We start from the raw sequence: 13,526 nt of genomic DNA, 5'->3' as shown, positions 1-13,526 counted from the left end.
GGGTGGTAACTGATGGCCCTTTTGTATAGTACCAACTAGCCCAACAACAACAACACTTGAGCTGTCTTTGTGAAGCACCATAGACATAACAGGTCATCCCAGCCCCTCTTAGCAGGAACGTTATGGAGCCCAGTCTGTAGGTGAACCAGCTAGCGAGAGGAGGAAGCCCACAGTGACCAGAGTTTGGGGTCACGGGTGTAGGTGTGTGCTGTAAAGAGGGAAAGTGAGGTTTGGGAGAGATGTAGGCAAGGCAGTCCATTATTCTGCTCTCCTCAACACTTCAAAGCCAAGCCACCAAAGGAGAAAGGATCGATTCAGGGGAACTCAATGCCAGGGTTACAGGAAATTCAATTCAGAAAGGCTTTACAGTTCAGGTAGAGGCCACTTGGCCCATCGCAGCCAAGGCATTCTGTCCCATCTCACTGCCCAGCCTTTGGTCTGGGGCCGTACACACACTCACAAACTCACACACACTCACACTCACAAACTCACACTCTCACACACATGCACACACACACGCGCACCCACCCACACACACCCCCACATGCACTCACACACATGCACATGCACTCTCACTCACACCCCACACACACACATGCACATGCAACCCCACACACACACACCCACATGCATGCACTCACAAAAACACACACCCACACATGCATCCACACACAAACACTCACAAACACACACACACCCACACACACACAGACCCGCGCACACACACACACACACACACTCACACAAACATGCACACACTCACACACTGACACACACACCCATGCACACTCTCACTCACACCCATGCACACATTCGCATACACACACTCATTAACTCACCCACAAACTCACACTTTCACACACACACCTTCACATACACTCACATACACACACACACTCACATACATTAACTCACTCACACTCTCACACACATACACACAACACACACTAACTCACTCATACACACCCACACACACACACCCACACACACACATACCCAAACTAACTCACTCACACATACTCACACACTAACTCACTCACGCACACATACCTTCACACTCACTCACTCACACTCACACATCCACACGTCACTCTCATACATGCACACACACACACACTCTCATGTGCACTCACACACCTACACACATTCACTCACACTCATTCACACTCACTCACACTCACACACACTCACTCACACACACACTCACTCTCACACATGCACATTCACACACACACGTACACACACACAATCTCACACATACACATATGTACATGCTCACTCACAGTCTCACACATACCCACACACACTCACTCTCAAAGACATGCACCCACACGTGTACACACACTCACACACACATGCACACACCTACACACACACTCTCTCTAACAAACACACTCTCACACATGCACATACTTACATGCTCACTCACATTCTCACACATACACACATAGATACACACTCTCACACTCATACAGACACTCACTCACACTCTCATGCATACACTCAGACTCACACATACTCATTCACATTCTTAGACATGCACATACTTACACACACTCTCACACATACCCACACATACTCTTTCACACACACACTCTAAAACATACACTCATGCAGTCTAATAAACATGCACACAGACATGCTTACGGACACACTCACACACACACTCACACAAACCACACACACTCTCACATAAACACACAGACACACACCCACACAAACACACACTCACATAAACACACAGACACACACCCACACAAACACACACATTCTCTCACGTAAACACACAGACGTATACTCATACAAACATACACACACTCTCACATAAACACACACAGACACACACCCACACAAACTCACACTCACATAAACACACACAGACACACACCCATACAAACACACACACTCTCAACATACATTCACACAAACACACACACTCTCACATAAACACACATAGACGCAATCACACACACACTCACACAAACACACACACTCTCACATAAACACACACAGACGCACACCCACACAAACACACACCCACTTTCACATAAACATACACAGACACACACCCACACAAACACACACACACTCACATAAACACATACAGACACACACTCACACAAACACACACACACACTTACTTAAACACACATAGACACACACCCACACAAACACACACACACTCTCACATAGACACACACAGACGCACACCCACACAAACACACACACTCTCACATAAATATACACAGACGCACACCCACACAAACACACACAGCCACATAAACACACACAGACACACCCACACAAACACACACACTCTCTCAGAAACACACACAGACACACACCCACACAAAAACATACACACTCTCACATAAACACACACAGACGCATACACACATTCTTACATAAACACACACAGACACACACCCACCCAAACACATACACACTCTCACATAAACACACACAGATGCACACCCACACAGACACACACACACTCTGACATAAACACACACAGACGCACACCCACACAAACACATACACTCTTACGTAAACACACATAGACACATGCACACACATATTTGCACACACACATACACATAGACACACCCACATGAGCAGGCACATACATACGTACTCACACACACATAGACCCGTAGAAACGCCAAATATATACTCACACACGTACACATATTGTTTGGCTGGGAAGAAATGTCAAGCCATGGACACTGGGTGATGGGGAATGGAACCTGGTGTCTTCAGACACAGATACAGAGTTTAGCATGAGTTCATATTATGGGCTGACACTATGATGTTGTACAAGAGTGTATTGGACTGGTCTTGCCATGACATATCAGGGCTTCAGCAGCTGATGACCTGAGATACCGGTGATATTGGGCCATGTTTCATCAATACCACATTTCACAAATCTATCATTGTCTCCAATGAAATGACCAAGTTACAGAAGAGTTTAGAAAGGAGATTCCGTACATGTTCTGTTACCCCTGGAGAATGCACTATAAGCTGCCACTTTTGAGCTGATCTATGCTGTGCACTGCAAGCCCTGAATCATCACATTGTGAGGCTGTGCTCTTGATAAAAATATTCAACAGGCTCGGTACCACAGTGTTGTGTTTTTAATTTAGAGGATTGTGAAACTGGGACTGAGGGAATACATCATCATCTGGTTACACTTCCATTCATTATTTCTACCCTTTTCAGCTATTCTCAGATAAGTCCAGCTTTTACTGGTGTAGGGTTATACTGGTGTATACTTAGCTGAGCAGATAGACGTTCATGTACTCACACAACTACTCACGCACTGACCGAACTGAATGGACAGGAGTAGATACACAAGGAGCATCTGCATACATGCACACGCTCGTGTGCACACACCTGCAGGCACATACACGCATGCACATACTAATCCACATACATACACTCTTTTGTGTGCCCACACACTTACAAACACACAGATACATCTGTGCACGTGCACACCCTTGTGCACAGACTTGCGTGCACACACATGCACATTTGCACCCACGCTCGCACACATGCACATTTCCTCACACACACACACACACACACACACACTCACACACGCACACGTTCCCACATGCTCACAGCCAGATCCACAAGACTGTCAGACATTTATCCCAAATCGGCAGCCCATGAAGGGACCACTGGGGTTCTGCTGGCTGGATGATTTGTTTTAGATGCAGAGTGACACCGACAGTGTGGGTTTGATTCCTGCGCTGCCTGAGGTTATGGTAACACTCCCAACTTCTCAACCTCTGGCCTTGCTTGAGGCGTGGTGCCCCCCAGGTTAAACCCGCCACCAGCTTATCTCTCTGAGAGAACACCTTATGTTCTGGTCGGATGTAATTATTAGACCCATACACACACATGCACACACATGTGCACACATACAATGGCACATCTACAGACCTTTCGCATACCCGTGGCCAGACATACAGTATTCACTGATAAACCTGCGTGCCCAGCACACTGCAGGCTGGCCTTCCTGTTGCAGCACTGTCGGAGTGCTGCTGTATTGGAGGCACTGTGTAAAGTCACAGGGAGGCCCTCTGTATTCCATCCAGGGGCAGACCAGGTCCTTATCCTTCAGTCAAACAATACCAATCTACCCAGGACCTGGGCCAAGGTTTAACGCTCACTAAACATCGTGAGAGCAGAGGGTGCGTCCTTTAACCCACTGTCATTTGTGGGATCTTGCTTTGCCCCAGTTAGCTGCCGTGTTGGGACTGGGTGTCACCTGTGGACAGCTCCAGCCCCACCCTGAGGCCAAATGTGGAAGGGCTAGTGTTCTGCGTTCTCTGAGGGGAAAAGGCGAGACTATTTTCCGACGTTGACATAATGTTGTGGCACCCCTCACCCAAAGCTGGATCAAGAGTGGCTCAGACTTCTCAAGTGGAAACTATTTGACGATGTTTTGTCCCTTACACTTGTGGCATTCCAAGTTGTTGAGTTTACAATGGCGGTCCTGCGGTGGTGCCAGTGGCTATATAAATGCAAGACCTTTCATCTGCGCATCGTTAGTCACTGCAGTTCTCCATTTTTGTCCCACAATCCCACCTCGATTACATCGGCAGCAGAAACTAATGGTGGACTTGAACCAACGTTGGCGTGGGTGGTGCCCGCTGGACTGGGCATGGTGCCAATGGAAATGAGCTGAAGCCGAAGATTTTGAATGATGAGTCTGTCACTGTCTCCTTTGACAGCGGGCTCCACCATGAGATAGAACGTAGAACTATACAGCATAGGAACAGGCCCTTCGGCCCACAATGTTGTGCTGAGCACAACGCCAAATTAAACTAATCCCTTCTGCCTGTCCTTGGTCCATATCCCTCCATTCCTTGTCTATTCATGTGCTTATCGAAAACCCCTTAAATACCCCTCTCATATCTGTCACCACCACCAGCCTCCTACCACTCTCTATGTTAAAAAGCTGCCCCTCACATCTCCTTTGAACTTGCCCCCTCTCACCTTTAACACATGCTCCTTATATTAGACATTTCAACTCTGGGAGAAAGATTCTGACTGTCAACCCTGTCTATGCCTCTCATAATTTTATAGACCTCTATCAGGTTTCCCATCAGCCTCTGCTGCTCCAGAGAAAACAACCCAAGCTTTTTCGAGCCTCTCCTGATCGCTCATACCCTCCAATCCAGGCAGCATCCTGCTAAACCTCTCCTGCACCCTCTCCAAAGCCTCCACTTCCTTCCTGTGATGCGGTGAGCAGAATTGAACACAATACTCTAAGTGTGGCCCAACCGAAGTCTTACAAAGCTACAACATGGCATCCGGCACTCAATGCCCCCCACCAATAAAGGCAAGCCTGCCATACACCTCCTTTACCACACCACATTGTCCCCCTGTGTGGGAAAGTTACCCTGGCTTAGAAAGAAATGGCCGTTTGTAGTTTGTGGTTTAGTGGTATTTTCGTTGGACTGTTAATCCATTGACCTGCACGATATTTTGGGAACCCGGGTTCAAATCCCATCATAGTAGTTGATGGAATTTTAATTCAGTAATAAGTGCCTAATAATAACCATTAATCTATTACTAATTGTTGGAAAAACCCATCCTTCAGGGAAGGAAACTGTCATCCTTACCTGGTCTGGCCTACATAGGATTCCAGACCCACAGCAACATGGCTGACTCTTAACTGCCCTCAGGGATGGGCAATAACTGCTGGCCTAGCCAGTGATGCCCTCATCCCGTGAATGAATACAAATATGATAGTGAGGAAGACCAGTTCGCGTGTGGTCATTGCTGAGGGGCACCCGGATCTGGTCAATGTCTACCTGTTCATTCCATACGGCAACAGTGAGAAGTAGAGGAGGCCATTCTGCCTGTCGAGTCTGCTCCACCATTCAACATGATCATCACTTTGATGCCTTTTCCCCTCAATATTCCAATGGGATGGCTCAGTGGTTAGCACTGCTGCCTCACAGCGCCAGGGACCCGGGTTTTATCCCTGCCTTGGGTGACTGTCTGTGTGGGAGTTTGCACATTCTCCCCGTGTCTGCGTGGGTTTCCTCTGGGTGCTCCGGTTTCCTCCTACAGTCCAAAGATGTGCAGGGCAGGTGGATTGGCCAAACTTGTCCATAGTGTTCAGGGATGTATAGTTTAGCTGTTTTAGTCAGGGGTAAATGTAGGGTGGGGGGAGAGTGAGTCTGGGTAGGTTACACTTTGAAGGGTTGGTGTGGGTATGTTGGGCTGAAGGGCATGTTTCCACACTGTAGTGATTCTGTCGGGATTCTATGCTAACCCTTTACATCATTGGTAACCTGAAACCTCTGCTTTAATCATACTGAGCTTCACAACACTCTGAGAAAAAAATACCTTTTCCTCATCTTGGTCCCAAATAATATTCCCCTTTTTTTTAAATTGATCCCCCTCCTCCTGATTTTAGACATTCCTATCTCTAACCTGCATCTACCTGCCTATTCCTTTAAGTATGTTGTATATTTCAATGAGATCACCCCTCATTCTTATTCCAGAGAATAAAGGCCCAATTTCCCTTCAAAGGACAGTCCTGTTGTCATGGGAACAGGTCCAATGAACCTCCGTCTGTGGCAACAATATCTCTCCTGACGCTGGGGACTAAAACAGCACGTGCGGATGAACCGTGCCTCTATATAAACGAAACAATGCTTGGCCACTCCAGTACATGGCCACACCGTGGGCGGCACAGTGGCACAGTGGTTAGCACTGCAGCCTCACAGCGCCTGAGACCCGGGTTCAGTTCCCGACTCAGGTGACCGACTGTGTGGAGTTTGCACGTTCTCCCCGTGTCTGCGTGGGTTTCCTCCGGGTGCTCCGGTTTCCTCCCACAGTCCAAAGATGTGCGGGTCAGGTGAATTGGCCATGCTAAATTGTCCGTTGTGTTAGGTAAGGGGTAAATGTAAGGGTATGGGTGGGTAGCGCTTCGGTGTGGACTTGTTGGGCCGAAGGGCCTGTTTCCACACTGTAAGTAATCTAATCTACATAAACCCTCCTTCCTGATAGTTCGCTGACCCTGTGTGTTAACCTTCCGTGACCTAGGAATGAGGATGCCCAGATGGTGGGACTGGGAGCAATTTGAGTTTACTGCTCTTGAATTTCCTTCTCAACTCCCCAGCGTCTGCTTTCAGGAGCTCAGCCTCCTTCCAACCAACGCCATTGGCAGCAACGCGAGCCATCTTCTCGAGCTGTTCCACACATTCTCCCTCCCCTCCACCCGAGGCATGCCCATGTCATGACATCCTTGATCCTGGCATCAGGGAAGGAACCATCCTGAAGTCACATCCCTGACCACAGTAACACCTGTCTAACCCCTTGACTATGGAATTCCCTCTCATTTTCCCTCTCACCATCACTCCTCCTTCTATCTTCCTGTCTAGCTATCCACAGTGGGTCTGACTGCTCTCCTCGAGTACAGGGGTTGGGAGGTCATGTTGCGGCTGTACAGGACATTGGTTAGGCCACTGTTGGAATATTGCATAAAATTCTGGTCTCCTTCCTATTGGATGGATGTTGTGAAACTTGAAAGGGTTCAGAAAAGATTTACAAGGATATTGCCAGGGTTGGAGGATCTGAGCTACAGGGAGAGGCTGAACAGGCTGGGGCTGTTTTCCCTGGAGCGTCGGAGGCTGAGGGGTGACCTTATAGAGGTTTACAAAAATTATGAGGGGCATGGATAGGATAAATAGACAAAGTCTTCTCCCTGGGATGGGGGAGTCCAGAACTCGAGGGCATAGGTTTAGGGTGAGAGGGGAAAGATATAAAAGAGATCTAAGGGACAATATTTTTACACAGAAGGTGGTGCGTGTATGGAATGAGCTGCCAGAGGAAGTTGTGGAGGCTGGTACAATTACAGCATTTAAAAGGTATCTGGATGGGGATATGAATAAGAAGGGTTTGGAGGGATATGGGCCGAGTGCTGGCAGGTGGGACTAGATTGGGTTGGGATATCTGGTCAGCATGGACAGGTTGGACTGAAAGGTCTGTTTCCGTGCTGTACTCTGACTCCCTAACATTCTCCCCGTGTCTGTGTGGGTTTCCTCCAGGTGCTCCAGTTTCTTCCCACAGTCCAAGGATGTGCAGGTTCGGTGAATTGGCCGTGCTAAATTGCCCGTCGTGTTCAGGGATGTGTAGGTTAGGTGCATTAGTCAGGGGTAAATGTAGAGCAATAGGGCAGGGGAATGGTTGGGATACTCTTCCGGAGGTCAGTTTGGACTTGTTGGGCCGAAGAGCCTGTTTCCACACTGTAGGGATTCTATGATTCACCCACAGGGCATGGGCATGACTGAGTGGTTGGCATTTATTGTCCCTCCCTAGTTACCCTTGAGTGGCTTGCTGGGCCATTTCAGTGAGCAGGTGAAAGTCAACCATGTTGCTATGGACCTGGAATCACATGGAGGTCAGACCAGGCGTGGTTAGAAGATTTCCCTCCCTCAAGGACATTAGTGAACCAGCTGAGTTTTTTTCCTCAGTTGGCAACGGTCGTCAGGTGGATTTTTAATTCTCGGGTGTGTGCATTGATTCAATTGAAATTCTCCCATCTGCCGTGGTGGGGTTCGAACCCAGGTCCCCAGGACGTGAGCTGAGATTCCAGATTAGTGCCAGGCTATCGCCTCTCTAAAATGGTTGGCCAAATAGTAAGGAGGGTTGACTCAGGGCACTCCCAGACTAACCTGCCTGGTTGGCTCAGACTGCCTGACATTCACCAGCCCCCTCTTTGCCTCAGCCTCCCAATTCAGTGTTCATCAGGCCATTCTCTTCCTCATGGATGCACAGTACTGACACTAATTGCCTCTCAAGTTCCCAAACACAGAGCTCAAGGTCGTGTAACTAGTCACTCACGGCTAACGCATTTTATCTCAGTCGGTCTACAAGTCCCACGCTACAAGATGTAAACTCCACTTTGCTAAGCTGACCTGCCATAGCGTAAGATCTATTTATTACCATTAGAATAGAAATAATACCTTCCCAGTCAGCCTCTTCCCAGCCCCCAGTGCACACAGCTGACCACTCACTGGAGGTCTGTTGCCTTTCCTGTAGTTTTTCATCACCTACTCTCCCAGAGGCTGATGGGAGGACAGATCGGAGCACCTCCCTTTGATTGGACCTATTGTAGTCACATGTAGCACAGTGAAAAGTTTTGTCTTGCAAGCAGTACAGGCGGATCATCGCAAACAAGGACATATAGATCTGCTTAGACAGAGTGAGGTTACAGCTGAAGACGAGGTGTACAAAACACGATCAACATTATCTGGAGTTTGAGAGTCCGTTCGGCAGACGAACAACGGCAGGGAAGAAACTGTTCGTGAACCTCCTGGTACATGTATTCAAGCGTTTGTATCTTCTGCCTGACGGATGGTGTTGTAGGACAGCATTCCTGGGTTGGGAAGGGTCTTTGATGGTGTTGGCAGCTTTTCCACAGCAGTGGAGATGGAGTTCCTGCCCCCTCCTTACCAGACTCTCGTACTCACCAAACTCTCAGGATCACGCTCAGCAGCAGACGCACCATTTAAGGACCTGTTCAGTGTCTGCTCAAGTCCAGGCAGTGCCTGGGTCACGAATTATTCCCGTTCTGGAATCCGTCCTCGAGTCGCTTTGTTGGCAAGTCAGAAGGTGATGCAGAACATTATAAAGGAGCTGTTTGCAAATCCTGAAAATGTTCACACATGGGATCGAGAAAATTATCCCCCTTTATGAGATCACATTCATCAGCAGGAGCGTTTGTAAGTTGGACATACCTACAGCAGTTCCCACTCCAAATCTCTGATCAAGAGTGTGAATCTTCCAAACTGATATATCATGTTGTGCAGCACATGTTTAGATCACTTTGGTCACAGAGAAATCAAGCTGTATAGCTGGAACGGACCTTTCAGCCCAACCCGTCTGTGCTGACCAGATATCCTAAATTAATCCAGTCCCATTTGCCAGTATTTATGCCATGTCCCTCCAAACCCTTCCTATTCACATACCCATCCAGATGCCTGTTAAATTGTACCAGCCTCCACCACTTCCTCTGGCAGCTCATTCCATACACGTACCACCCTCTGCGTGAAAAAAAATCTTCTTTAGATCAGTTTTAAATCTTTCCCTTCTGACCTTAAACCTTCCCCATCCTAGGAAAATGATCTTGGCTATTTACCGTATCCATGCCACTCATGATTTTATAAACATCCGTGTGGTGACCCTTCAGTCTCTGACGCTCCAGGGAAAACAGCCCCAGCCTGTTCAGCCTCTCCCTATAGCTCAAATCCTCCAGCCCTCGCAACATCCTTGTAAAACTTTTCTGAATCCTTTCAAGTTTCACAACATCTTTCCGATAGGAAGGAGACCAGAATTGCACGCAATATTCCAACAGTGGCCTAACCAATGTCCTATACAGATGCAACATGACCTCCCAACTCCTGTACTCAATGCTCTGACCAATAAAGGAAAGCATACCAAATGCCTTCTTCACTATCCTATCTTCCTGCGACTCCACTTTCAAGGAGCTATGAACCTGTACTCCAAGGTCTCTTTGTTCAGCAACACTCCCTAGGACCTTACCATTAAGTGTATAAGTCCTGCCCTGATTTGCTTTTCCAAAATGCAGCACCTCACATTTATCTGAATTAAACTCCATCTGCCACTCCTCGACCTGTTGTACTCTGACATAACCTTCTTAATTCATCTCTCGCCATTTAAAGATCCCTTGGATTGAATGGGCAAATGAGCCGGAGCTCCGGAATGATACGGGTTGTTGTGGGGGGTTTAGGAAAACCTTCGATTTGCTCTGTGCTTGAATTTGGGGGTCTCATTCCGGAAGGAACCACACGCCTTCAAATCAATGCCATCGGGGATAAACTCAGATTGTACAAACAAAGACGGCGGCTTCCCCCCTCCGGCTGTGCCACGGGCTTTCCCTCTACATCATTCCTTCATGGGAGATAGGCTTTGTTGACAAAGCCAGAATGTGCCACCCATCCCTAATTGCCCTGGAACTGGATGGCTCGCTAGGCCATTTCAGAGGGTAGTTATAAGAGGTAACCATATGGGTCTGGAGTCACATGGAGGCCAGACCAGGTAAAGATGGCAGATTCCCTTCCCAAAGGACACTGGTGAACCAGAGGGGTTATTTTAGTTTAATCGTTGTCATGGCCACCATTATTGAGAGACTAGCCTCCAGGTTTATGCAGTGAATTTGGATCTTACTAACAGCAGTGGAAGGATTTGAACCCAGCCCATTATACTGTTAACTTGGGCGTTGGGCCTGGGGCTGCAGAAGTATTGCCACAGATCAAGATTACCCCAGGGGCTTGATCTTCCAAAGTACAATCCTGCCCTCGTTTCCCTGACAACGGTGTCACTGACCATCTCTATTACCGGCTCCTGGTCTCAAACATCTAAGGGAATTTGCTTCCAACACTCTCCAGTCTCAAAGTGGAATCCCTTTTGGGTTTGGTTTTGACAAGTTTATTTTTGTCTTTGCTGTTCCAACTCATGGGCTTCTGAAATGACAAACGTAAAGAAACCAAAGATGTGCATTGTGTCAGCTGCGTTTCACATCTTTCAGAACCACCTCCAAAAGTCTTGCTGTGATTCATTGAGTAAAAGCATTCCTTGTTGTGATTCATCACAGAAATTCTATGTTCCTCCAATTCTAGCCTCACTTTTGTTTGCCACTCCTTTACGACACGGCGGCTCAGTGGTTAGCACTGCTGCCTCACAGCGCCAGGGTCCCAGGTTCGATTCCAGCCACAGGCAACTGTCTGTGTGGAGTTTGCACATTCTCCCCGTGTCTGTGTGGATTTGCTCCAGTTTCCTCCCACAGTCCAAAGATGTGCAGGTTAGGGTGAATTGGCCATGCTAAATTGCCCGTAGTGTTAGGTGCATTGGTTAGGGGGAATGGGTCTGGGTGGATTGCTCTTCAGAGGGTCAGTGCGGGCTTGTTGGGCTGAAGGGCCTGTTTCCACACTGTAGGGAATCTAATCCAATCCAGAAAAGACACTCCCCGAGAGCCATTGTGGTGGGCAAGCTCTGGAGCATGAGCCCATGTGTCAAGTGTCACTTGATCAAATGTGACGCCCTTTAAAGGATTTGTACCATTTCATGAGCAGCGTCCGAAGGTGTTGTCGGGACATGGGTAACCCTGTCAGCATTGGCATTGGAGTCAGCCTCCAGCAGGAAGGTGGACAATAAGGCTTGTCATTTTTATGACACTTTTTGAGATCACTTTAGCTAACTTTACTGAGCGTAGCTGCTGACTGGATTTCTGATCTCGTTCCCATTGCTACAAAAGGTCTGCGCACTGTTTACAGGAAACATTGGTCGTTACTGCTGTTGGTATGTGCTGCTACTGCGGCACAGCGAGATCCCGAGACATTCCAGCTGCTTGCTTCCTTTTAAATTCCGAAACAACGTTGGTGAAATCATAAAGGATGACCCGGTGGGACTGTTCATGGCACTAACCGAGAGTAGTCTGCACATGCCCCTGACAGCGCTGCCAGGGCCACAGGACAAGATGTTACTCTGCTGCTCGAAGCGCTGAGAACTCTCGCTCATGTTATTACTCAAAACCACAAAGACAGGAGCTGAAAATAGCACACGTGTCGTTTGGCATCCGAAGTCAGCATTAGAGCAAAAGGCAGAGCTGTTGCAGAATGGGCTGTGTCATTTCTGTAGAGGTATTTGCTTTGAGATGTACATCTGCTTCAGTGGAAAACACAGTGTTACCAGCTCCGGGCCTGGGGAGGGGGGGCACTGTTTCCTGTTCTTGTCCCATCCCTCCCCTGGTCACTACATTTAAACAGGTTGGCTATGCGGCTCATTATATAGCTCCCACACCATGCCAGGTTCAGTATCAAGCATGAGTCAGCTAGGTTCCTATTGGAAATAGAGAATACCAGGTCTGTTTCCAAAACTTAACTTGCAAAGATGAACAGTTTGGATTATACAAATATATATCCTTCTAACAAACTAACAAACACACACACACACTCACACTGACACTAACACACACACAAACATACACAAACATACACACACACACACACACACACACAGACACATACACACACAAGTGCACATACATACGCGCACACACATACATACATACATGCACACACACATAAGGACACACACACACACTCACACACACATACATGCATACACACATATGCACAAAAATGCACACACATATACATGCACACCTGCACACACATACACATGTACACCCGCACACACATACACCCGCGCACACAATACCTACATTCACACACATTTACACATACACATGCACACCAACATACACATTCACACACACTCATATACACACACATATACATACACATATACACACACATACACACACACACATACACTCATACGCACCCATACACAGTCATACACATATCTACACACACATACACATGCAACATGCTCACACACACACACGTACATTTGCACACGCACATACTCACACATGCACATGTGCATGCATACACGCACGCACACAAACACACAAA

The sequence above is a fragment of the Hemiscyllium ocellatum genome, chromosome 45 (assembly GCF_020745735.1).
Source record: "Hemiscyllium ocellatum isolate sHemOce1 chromosome 45, sHemOce1.pat.X.cur, whole genome shotgun sequence".
Classification (NCBI taxonomy): domain Eukaryota; kingdom Metazoa; phylum Chordata; class Chondrichthyes; order Orectolobiformes; family Hemiscylliidae; genus Hemiscyllium; species Hemiscyllium ocellatum.
The sequence above is the reverse complement of the archived record's forward strand: the minus strand, read 5'-3'. Positions refer to the sequence as shown.